Source organism: Aquarana catesbeiana, linkage group LG05 (genome assembly GCF_042186555.1).
Source record: "Aquarana catesbeiana isolate 2022-GZ linkage group LG05, ASM4218655v1, whole genome shotgun sequence".
Classification (NCBI taxonomy): domain Eukaryota; kingdom Metazoa; phylum Chordata; class Amphibia; order Anura; family Ranidae; genus Aquarana; species Aquarana catesbeiana.
Genome location: NC_133328.1, coordinates 109,594,279 through 109,606,599, shown reverse-complemented (window position 1 = coordinate 109,606,599; position 12,321 = coordinate 109,594,279).

The window sequence follows — 12,321 nt, the reverse complement described above, 5'->3', positions numbered from 1 at the left end:
CTTCTAAGTCTTAAACTGACTGTTAGCTGCATCAGGATTTCTGTATGTGCAAGGACACCACAGTGGCTATATTTGGGAGGCTCACTCCTTTAGGTAAGCAAAAAGAGCCCACAGATTGGTAACACAAGAGAAGAGGGGGGGGGACAAATGTACTACAACTATACTTGGAACAGACCAGAAACCAGGTTTCTCTAAATGGAATTCAAGATTTCATATTCAGTTTTGACTGGAGAGTACCTGTATTTATAATACACTAATTTATTTACCTTTTGTTTCTACTTATTATTATTTCAGAACATAAAAGTTTATTTAAGGTCTTCTTCTGCTAATATATCCTGTTATGTCTGTATATATTTTGTAAACAATTATAAGCATTAGTATTATTTGTAAAGTGCAAAGGGAGACAATGATGCTATATAAATGTATTATTATTATTATTATTATTATGATTACTATTACTTACAAATACTAATATTGGATGCACATCAATAGCTCTAACATTTTTATTCTCTACAAAACATTTTCATGCACTTTTTAAAATTATATTTTGCTGTGTGCCCTGAGCTGCTTGGGGTTACAATAATACACCTCTGCAATTATGGTATTTATTACTACTGAATGCAAAACATGATCAGGTTTTAAGAGGAGTACTAAAATAAAACTGCTGATGGTGTAGTCTTTCTTTCAGACAGCAGGCATGTGTTTTAAAAGCATTGCCCATTAAATTGCTAAAACTATACATGGGGGGATATGAATTATTTTAAACAAAATAATTGCTGAGAAAATACTTTTCTAATTCTGTAGGAAATTTATAAAAATCCTACAGGCATTTTTTATTGTTATAGAATGGATAACTGCTGATTATTCCGTGAGAAATGGAGTCTCTGACACAATCAGGATTATTTGGAAGCTACAATAAATATTATTTTGCTTTTGTGATACATAGTATTCTTGAAGGTAAACGGTTTATATTTAAAAACGAATGTCAGGACAATGCTCACCAGCTATCGCTGGGTTGGGAATAAAGCGTAGGTTTATGCTACAATCTATGACAGTCTTTCTTAAATGTGAGCAGTCTCTGAGAGTCTTTTGTTACATGTGAACTGTAAGGAGTGTAGGTATGTATGGATGAGAGACCTCTCAACGTCATACCCTGAGAGATATGGATAAAAAAATGGGGGATCATCAAACATTTGCTTTATCATATTCACCAAAATTTGTGACATTTGCTCTCCAATAAAAAAATCCCTTTCACATCTTAGTAAAACACACTGGTACCTTGAGATACACAGTTAGCCAGTGACTTGACTTTTTCTGTAGTGCCTAATGGGTTCTTTGAGCAGGATGTCAAAGAGTAGGCCGAGTCCCTCTATATATAGAGTACATCATCATTACAACTCTGTAGGATCCTCACATCATCTTCTCTTTGAGGTGTCAGTCACAATTCTCTTTTCAAGCACCAGAGGTGAGAGGATTTCTAATTGTAGCCATTCTCCCACTGCATTCCCTCTCCTATTGTAGCCACCTCACCCTTTATGGTGTATATATGACATTGTCATAAGGACATCTTCCATTCCTCTACATACACACTTCACCTCCCTGCCACACAGATACTTTTATATTTACACTGATACGCATATGTATCTACTATATTACCATGATACACATATGTATCTATTCTTTCTACTGATCTTTGCAAAACTTGATTTAAAAACAGGCAGCTGTTGCCAGAATAGCAGAAACAGTACTGGCTTCTGATTGGTGAAACCCCTCTATGCTAGCCATTGGTGTTATTGAAGTCTCTCAGTGCAAAGAAATCCTTGGAAAAACAGGGTCCTTGCCCTGTGTTCCCTCCTGGTGAGGGAAACTCTAGCTATCAATCACATGCTGCGTTGAGGTAGTTCTTACAAGACAAGGTTCTACTCTGTTAGGTCTCTCAGTGCAAAGCAATCCTTTTGGAGAAAAGTGAAAAATTCTAGTCTGCACTGTGGTTTAGCCTGGCTGCTAGCAACAAAATGATTGACAGACAAATCCCTCAGTAATAATCCCCCACACACACAAAATAGAATTTTTCACCCACAGAAAACGTTTTCATCTTTTTAATAGCGTTATTTGTGCAGTAAATGGATCAGGTGTAGTAAACAAAAAACATTTTGCTCACATACTATGGGAAAAAACTATAATCTGAATTTGTTCATTTCTTTCAGTACTAAGTTTGGTGTTTATTTACTACAGTGCCCATGTGGCAAACTATATATGGGTAGAACTACAAGAAGATTAAGACCTCTTTCACACTGAGGCAGTTTTCAGGCATTTTAGTGTGAAAGGGGTTTAAGGGATTGCCTTAGAGAACATATTTATAATATTAAGAGAGACTTTAAAGGGCATAGTTTATCGGCACACTTCAGAAAATACTATATATACAATTTTTGAGCCATCTATATATGAGTTAGGACTTTTTTATGTTATGTATTTTTGGTATAAGTATGATTGAGTCATTTAATTTATTTATTTAATTTGATTTTCATTGCTGTTTACCTCAAGATTGATATAAGCACAGTATATTCTTCGGTAAAAGAGAGGCTATGACTTATAATATTGCACTTAAGAATATATAAAAATGGTGTTTCATAATTCTAAGATCCCAGTGAATTTGTCACGTACCTGTTTAGTGAGCCTAATGTGCAAAGGAAGGCCTTTCGTACAGCTCGAGGGCCACTGGTAGTGATACAGCAGCTACAGGAGCACAGTGGGGTATGAGTGCCTATAACAGCCCAGTAGTCTGCGTGGCAGCAGTCAGCAGGTAGGTAAGGCTGGTAGCAGACAAGTTTGCACGATGCTTGGCTGAAGACAGACTGGGATGAACAGCTAGAAGCAGGTATCGGATGGAAGCTTGCTGGACTGGAAGCTGTAGCAGGCTGGATGAGCGAGATGCAGGGTCAGACAATCCGGATTGGCAGCAATCGGAAAGATCAGGTATAGACGCCAGACAGCAGGGACATCAGGTCACAAGCTGAGTCAATTCTGGGAGATCTATTGAGCAGAATCAGAAGGCAGAAGCAGAATCCAAAAGACAAGCCAGGGTCAGGGCACGTAGAAGGTAAACACAGGTTAGAGGCAAGCCGGATCAAGATCAGAGGTTACACGGAGTCAGGATACAACACAGACAGAAATGAATCAAAGCTGCAGCCAGTTTAGATAGCCCACTTGGTGCCAGTATTAGTGACAGATGAGCGAGTGTGCATGTGCGCGCATGCACACGACGATGCCCCGGATTATGAAAATCTGCCTGGGCATCTCTAGGTCTGCACCTGCGTGTTAGCGTGCACTGATGGACTCTAGCAGTACCATGGATATGCCTTCCCTGACATAATTTGTCATCTATACTGGTGTATTTATCATTATAGCAAATTGGTGCTGTTACATTCCTTTATTCACGGGAGCTAGGCTGGAAAGTTCCTATCTCCACCCATGGGTAGAAGGAAGTTGGCTACAAAAACATGATGCCAAGTCAGCACTAGAGGTCCCCTGAAGATGTCCTATTGGACAAAACATGCCGAGGCAGAGTCTGACGTCAGTAGTGGCCTCCGATGCAAGTTCTGACTGGCTTTGTTTCACTCTGTGTATTCACTCCATGGAAGATTGATTGTGCTTTATGCGTTCTTTTAACAATAAAATAGTACACTATTGCCACACTTGATGTGCTCCGGTCTGAGCTTTGTTAGCATTTCCTTTGGCATCCGATATCAGGGATAGCAGGTGGCTGTGAAGCTGAAGTGGACTGCTTTGTGATGTGCTTTATTGAGAGATACACGCTGTGTTTTCTACACTGTCTAATATATCTTATTACTTATTTTAAGTACACCTGCACTAGGTTATAACAGCTACTGTATTCTAACACTACAAAGTGTCTTACTAATCTTTACACATATACTGTATATACAGCACTATATTTTCCTTGTCAAAAGAAGTTTATTGAGTATACAATGTTATAAAGATACATAAAGTAAGTTTACAAGGATCTATAAAGTAAGCTCATTGTTTTACAGGAGGGTTTATATAGGTAAATATCATGAAATTTCAAATATTAAACATTGGGTTCACGTAAACCTAAATTAAAGATATATATCATTTCCTTAGTTACTTTTGTAGGTATTTAAATGATTTATACCTACTATACATATTGTTTACAAGTAGAGTGTATATAGGTCAAATAAATTCTGATAATGAGCTTTAATCGTAAGGTGGAGAAAAGGAAAGAGAAAGAAGAAAAGGGGTTGAAAGGTAGAGGTATGGTCCACAAGGTTGTCCCGTTCGTCAGTTTATTATTCTTTTTAGTTCTCTTTGAAGCCTTAGAATGGGTGTCTCTGTAAGTCATTTAATCTGTTACCATGGCAACAGGACAGAGTCATTGAAGTTTGACAGGAACTGTTGTTTTATCCAAGGATGCCAAAGTTTTTCAAATTTTGGAATTTGATTTTGATCGATGGCTACCATCTTAGCATGGGACATTGTATTATTCATTCTGTGAATTGTTTCTGCTAGTACCAATGTAGGAGATTTCCATGCCTTGGCCACTGTTTGTTTTGCAGCCGTTATTAGTTGGATCATAAGTTTGAATTGAGAGAGTGTTAACCATTCCGGTTTTAGATTAAGTAAAGTTAAATATGGATCTGGTTGTATTATTTTTTTAAATATTTTAGATGCAATCACGAAGACTTCCTTCCAGAAGGTTTGGATTACTGGGCACGTCCACCATATGTGTAAATATGTGCCTATTTCTGGGCATCCTCGAAAACAAAGAGCTGAGGTATTAGGTGAATATTTTGCCACTCTAGCGGGTACAAGGTACCAGCGAGTTAGGACTTTATAATTTGTCTCCAGTGCTAAGATGTTGGGTGAAGATGACTTAGATGTGAGCCATATGTTAGACCAGTCCGTGTCTTCTAAAGTTCGTCCCAGGACAGCACTATATTTTCAAACCAATAAGTGTACCATAATAAAAGACTTCTCAATCTGAATCACAAAAGTGTCCATGCTTATACAAAAAAGCATACAAAAGAAACAAAGTGATCTGTGCCTCTTTTATGCCACTAACTGATTCAACTCCCTCTTCACTCAACAATGACCACCCTCATTTACAGGGGGTCATTAAGCGCTTGCTCTCAAGAGCAAATGCGTCCGTATTTCCGGTGGCACTGACGTCATTCCCTGCTCCTTGGAATGCACTTCCTGGTTTCTGGAACGCACGCCGTGAGCAGCGTCCGGATTCATCTCTAATCCATTTACATGCCTGTTTTTATCAACTATTTTGTAAGTACCCATTTGTATATGGAATAAATCCCTTTTCAAACGGTACTTTTAACTATTAGTTCCATTTTTTCCTTTTTTGGTGCCTGGTGATTCTGCTGAGAAATTCCAACAAGAAATCCTTTGATCTGATGTGCACAACACCACTCCTGAGCTTCTCTGGATACCATCACATAACCCTGAAGTGACCCCCAGACTGCAAAGCTGGAGGTCATCGCCACTTGGTGAATGGGGACACATGTGGGGGTGGCATTTCTGCACCTGAAAAGTCCTGGAGCGTCTGTGGTCCATTGCACTTCAAAAGTTTTTTTTCCCATTGCGGATCAGAACATTCATCACATTTATTTGGACTTTATTTACATGTTTTTTGCTTTGTATATTCACATCTGCACTTATCTACACTTGGTCACACATATCTAATAACATTTGCGAGTGCCACATTTCCATAATTTTACATTTCTAGTGAGTAGCACTTTGTGTGTGGTAGCTGCTTTAGTTTTCTTTTTCACTGTTTTTTCACCATTCAGCGCCAGTTTAAATTTTATATTATTAACACACATGACAATACATGAAAAACAAATTGGCAAACACAACAATATGTGGCAGCAATCAAAATATGTTGGCAACAAATAGCAAACAGTGACAAATACATGGGCAACAAATGAACATTTGTGATATTATTCGGGCAACAATCAGGCAAGCAGTGGTAGCAATACAAAGGCAATTTAGGTACAGGAACAATCAGTGCAGACCAGTCTGCCTACTCCCTTACAACTTTACTATGCCAGGCACTCCAAGGGCATGCAGTAGTCTCTATCACCCTCTGGTCACACAAGTTATTCCAGTGGTCAGAGGAAAAAGATAAAGGAGATTGGTGCACGGCCTCTCCTTCCTTGCTTTTTGCTTTGGTCTGCTGTTTGACTGCAAGTTGTGTCTGCACCATAATTAATCCAGCCACAAGAGAATGGGCAAAAAGGAATGCCCACAACCTGGAGAGAATTCTCAACTCTGGAACTAAGGAACATTTTCAGTAGGGCTGTTAGGACCGAGTTTGCCTGATGGTGGCACTGTGGTGCTGTGGGCACAAAGCTGCAGTTTTAGTGTTCACCGGTAGGTGTCTCCCAGCAGCCAGCAGGTTCCAGCAATCAGCACCACCTGGCCACATCTACTGAGAGGGTACTTAAGTTCCACCTTTGCTGCTTCTCCTTGCCTTAGTGTTTTGGTGGCTCCTGCTTGTACCCTGTTTGCCATGCTGTTGCCTGACTCTGTAACCATTTTATCTTGATCCTGCCCTCCATTCAGTATCCTGCTGCTTTGTTTCCATTCTCATTTTATTTTCCCCCTTCCCATCTGCTTCCTGCTCTCCCCTGCCTTTTGTGTTTCTCATTTGTACAATTGTATGTATATACTGTAGTTAGCTTGTTAGGTTGCCGGTTAGGTACTTTGTTATCTAGTTTTGATTTTCATGCGTTCTCATGTTTATTGCTGTTGGTGTGTGGTTATTGTTCACTTTAAATAAATGTCACTTTAAAGATATACATACATGGTCTGGTCCCAGTTTCTTGGTGCAGCTACATACAGTATATCTGGTCCCTCAGCTGCGGATTTCTGACAAAGGCACAATTGTATATACAAGCTGTACTACAGTACACAATTTCACCAGTTGATAGCACTGCAAGTAAAATATCCAGTTGTAGATTTGTGTCCAAACAAACCCTATGACCTGCAAGAGGACTATGGTATTACAAGGAATAATTAATTGCAAAGAAGGGATTATTATTGCTAATCTAGTTACTGGTAAAGATAAATATTAGTAAATATTGTAAATATTGATACAGTTGACCACAGTTTGGTCTCCATGACTGTACTCTTCGCTGGTTCTCTACCTATTTATCCAACCGCACCTTTAGCGTTGCTTACAATCCTCCTTCCTCCTCGCCTCTTCATTTCTCTGTTGGGGTCCCCCAAGGTTCTGTTCTTGGACCTCTCCTATTTTCAATCTATACCTCCTCCCTGGGTCAACTAATAGCCTCCCATGGCATCCAATACCATCTCTACGCTGACCACACTCAAATCTAATTCTCTACCCCTTAACTTACTCCTTCAGTCTCCTCATCTATCACTAATTTACTATCAGATATATCAGTCTGGATGTCGCACCACTCCCTCAAACATAATCTATCAAAAACCGAACTTATAATTTTTCCTCCCCCACATGCCTCTTCCCCTGATCTCTCTGTCAAAATCGATGGCACAACTATCAGCCCATCCCCACATGCCAAGGTCCTAGGAGTAGTCCTGGACTCTGAACTCTCCTTTAAGCACCACGTCCAATTACTGTCCAAATCTTGCCGCCTCAACCTCCACAACATCTCCAAAATACGTCCCTTTCTAACCAATGACACAACAAAGCTCTTAATTCACTCCCTGGTCATCTCTTGCCTCGATTACTGCAACTCCCTCCTCATTGGCTTACCTCTGCATACTCTATCCCCCCATCAGTCCATCATGAATTCTGCTGCCAGACTCATCCACCTTACCAACCACTCTGTCTCTGCTACTCCTCTCTATCAATCCCTCCACTGGCTTCCACTCACCCAAAGAATTTAATTCAAAATACTAACAACTACCTACAAAGCCATCCACAACTCTGCCCCCAGCTACATCACTGACCAGTCTCAAAATACCAACCTAATCCTTCTCTTTGTTCTTCTCAAGACTTCCTGCTTTTTAGCTCTCTCATCAGCTCCTCCCATGCTCATCTCCAAGCCTATGGAACTCCTTACCCCAATCTGTCCGTCTATCTATTACTCTATTAGCTTTTAGACAATCCCTGAAAACCCTCCTCTTCAGAGAAGCCTATCCTACCCACACCTAACAACTGTATTTTCATTTTGTCCATTCGATCATCCCCCACAGCTATTACCCTTTGTTCCACTTGATCCTCCCTTCTAGATTGTAAGCTCTAATGAGCTGGGCCCTCTGATCCCTCCTGTATTGAATTGTATTGTAATTGTACTGTCTTCCAAGATGTTGTAAAGCACTGCGCAAACTGTTGGCGCTATGTAAATCCTGTATAGTAATAATAATAATAATCAAAAGCAACATTTTTTTTATATAAGTATTGTAAGACATGCTGTATATTTGCTCATACTCTTCTTTTTTTTTTCTCTACATGCCAATAAATCTAAGCAACCACCTCAGACCAGTTAGGGATAACTGTGCTTATATAAAACATTCAGCAGGTTTTTTTTAATGTCATACTTATTTATGTCAAAACTGACCATCCTAGGTCATTTCAAGCTGCCACAATTGATAATTATTTAAATTGCAGGAAAGACATATGAATCAGGTCCTAACACAATACTCATGACATGTAACCTTTAGTAGCAAGAACCTGTATAACACAACGACATTCATCAGGATTACAAAGTCAGTTGTCTAGCTATCACCAGCCCAATCACTGGAACATACACTGTACTTCTGAACCTTTCCTGCAAAATCAATGGCAATTCAATTAGAAAGAACATATAATTGCTTAGAGTGCAAATTTCACCATCTGCTTCGAAACAGTGAGAATGGCAAATCCTTACATGGCTGATTTTTACAATTCTCTAAAGGAGAGTAAGACGCCTAGGGCTGCTGAATGTCAAAAATGCTTACTTCCAAACTTACTGAAGCACAGTCATCTGCTTTACAATGCAAAATAGAGCTGATCTTTATATATATTTTTAGCGAGCAGAAGACAACCAAGCAGAGGTTGGCATTCTTGACTGTTGTGAAAGTATTAAACCAGACCACCCAGTTGAACTTTCAGCTTGAGGTAAACATTCTTGATATGTTGAAAGAATAACAGGCTCCTCACTTGCTGTCTTGTTGAGATCTCCCTGCTGAAGTTTTCAGCAATACTCAGTCTCTACATCACTTGTTATGAAGCCAAGTATTGGGTTCTAAGTCCTAGGGCTACTTTAAAGCATCTTGGGGCAAAGATTACTGTAGTGGTCCCTTACCACCATCATAAATTAACGAAGTTGACCCAGTTGAACTTTCAGCTTGAGGTGAACATTGTTGATATATTCAAAGAATCACAGACTCGTCTCGTGCTGTCTTGCTGAGATCTCCCTGCTGAAGTTTTCAGCAAAATGTAGTCCCTACATCACTTGTTTTGAAGCCAAGTATTGGGTTCTAAGTCCTAGGACTACTTTAAAGCATCTTGGGGGCTTTAAGATTACTGTAGTGGTCCCTTACCACCATCATAAATCAATGAATGCTATCCAATTTTTTGTAGGAAATATTACAGGTTTTGAGGACACAGGAGCTTTGACAATGATTCTCGTTTATTGGTTGAACTGACACTTTTTTTTACTATCTGTGACCCACGGTTTGTTTAGTGTACCACTCAGGCTCGATCACTATGGGGAGTAGTGTGGGTGATGCTGCAACCATTGCTGGAGTGCAAGCAAGGGATTGAGCTCGTCCCAGCTCCTGTAGTCACTAGAAGGAAGAGAGGAAAGATCCCTGGTGCTGCACATCCACGGAGCCCTATGGTGGTATGAGAGAGACAACCTTAGGCTGGGCTCCCGCCAGGCCGCGCCCCCAACACATTTACTCCGACCCCAAAGCTTAGTCATGGGGATGCTCTGGGGGGTGTGGAGTGAAACATGTTGGGGGGCGTGGCCTGACAGGAGCCCAGGCTGAGATTGTCTTTCTCTTACCATCATAGGACTCTGTAGATGTGTGGCACCAGGGGAAAAAAAAAGCTCCGCCTCGATGGGAGGCCTCCTGGCGACTGCTGTCTCTTGTCTGTGGCAGCTGTTATATAGGCAAAGGCGGGGCCACCTGGTGACATAACCAAGTGACCCCGCCCCTTCTGACATCATGTGACATCAGACGGGGTGGAGCCATCCAGTTAAATCATCAGGTGGCCCTGCCCCTGGCCTATATAACAGCTGTCTAAGACAAAAGACAGCAGTCCCTGGGAGGCCTCCCATGGCAGGCAGGGTTTTTTCTTTTTCTTTTTTTATTTTTTGGGTTGGTCGGGCAGCGTGGTTGACGATGGATGTACATTGTGGGGCAATTTTTTTTTCTTTTTTAATAAATGAATTGTCAAAAACTGTCTATTGTGGTTTTTACTTTTTGACACTTATTGGTGAATGGGTAGGGGTAAAATGTACCTGATACCTAATCACATGGGGGGATATGGGGGTCCTCTTTTTAAAGGGGGCTTCCAGATTCCAATAAGCCCCCACCCGCAGACCCCAACAACCAATGGCCAGGGCTTTTGGGAAGAGGCCCTTGTTCCCATCAACATGGGGACAAGGTGCTTTGGGGGGACCCCAAAGCACCCTCACCATGTTGAGGGCAAGAGGCCTGGTATGGTTCAGGAGGGGGGGGCGCTCATTTTGTCCCCCTCTTTCCTGGCCTACCAGGCTGCTTGCATGGATAAGGGTCTGATATGAATTTTGGGGGGACCCCACGCCAATTTTTTTTTACATTTTGGCATTTTGGCGTGGAGTTCCCCTTAAAATCTATGCCAGACCCAAAGGGTCGGGTATGAATTTTGGGGGGGACCCCACACTGTTTTTTTTTAATTTTGGTGTGACATTCTACTTAAGATCGATACCAGACCCCAAGGGCCAGGTATGGACTGGGGGGGTCCCACACCAATTTTTTCCTTGATTTTTCATCTATATTGCCGCGAGCCAGCAATATATTACATCCGCAAGCAAGTTTATTGGACATTTGTTATTGTTGCACTTTAAGCATTATTAAAATCACTGCTCCTGAAAAAAGCTGTTAATTTAAAAACTTTTTTTGCATTGATACATGTCCCCTGGGGCAGTACCCGGGTCCCCACACACTTTTTTGGCAATAACTTGCATATAAGCCTTAAAAATTAGCACTTTATATTTTTCATGTTCGTGTCCCATAGACTTCAATAGGGTTCGCATGTTCGCTCAAACTTTTTGCCTGTTCGCATGTTTTCATGGATTCATGGGCAAGGATATTGCTGCTACTAAGATTGCACCTAAATCAAGGCTTCAGGGTGCCCAAAAAAAGTCCAGCAAGTGCCAGGACCGTCTCCTAAAAGTAGATTCAGCTGCAGGATCAGGCACCACCAGTGCAGAGCTTGCTCAGGAATGGCAGTAGGCAGGTGTGAGTGCATATGCACGCACAGTGAGAAGAAGACTTTTGGAGGATGGCCTGGTGTCAAGAAGGGCAGCAAAGAAGCCACTTCTCTCCAGGAAAAACATCAGGGGCAGAGTGATATTCTGCAAAATGTACAGAGATTTGACTCTCATTTTCTTTTTCTCTGATAAATTCCCTTTCAGATTTATTGGGGCATCCAGGAAAAAACCTTGTCCGGAGAAGAAAAGGTGAGGGCATATCGTCACCTGGAAAAATCTAACAAGCCTTTAACCTCTAGTGAGACTTCTTGTTTAACCACTTCCCGCCCGCCCTATAGCGGATTGACATCCGGGAAGTGGTTCTGTTATCCTGACTGGACGTCATATGACGTCCAGCAGGATAACATGCCGCAGCGCGCCCCCGGGGGCGCGCATCGCGGCGATCGGTGGAGCGGTGTGTCAGTCTGACACACCGCTACACTGATCTTGGTAAAAAGCCTCCGGCGGAGGCTCTTTACCACGTGATCAGCCGTGTCCAATCACGGCTGATCACGCTGTCAATAGGAAGAGCCGTTGATCGTCTCTTCCTCACTTGCGTCTGACAGACGCAAGTAGAGGAGAGCCGATCAGCGGCTCTCCTGGCAGGGGGGGTCTGCGCTGATTGTTTATCAGTGCAGCCCCCCTCAGTTCACCCCACTGGACTACCAGGGATGCCACTAGGAGCACCAGGGAAGGGGCAACGTGGATGGCCAGGTATGTACCCCATGGCCATCCACATGTGCCCAATTTGTGCCAATCAGTGCCCACAGATGGGCACTGATTGGCACTATTATGTCCATGATCTGCCCAGCAATGCCCAGATCTGCCAGCAATGCTCTATCAG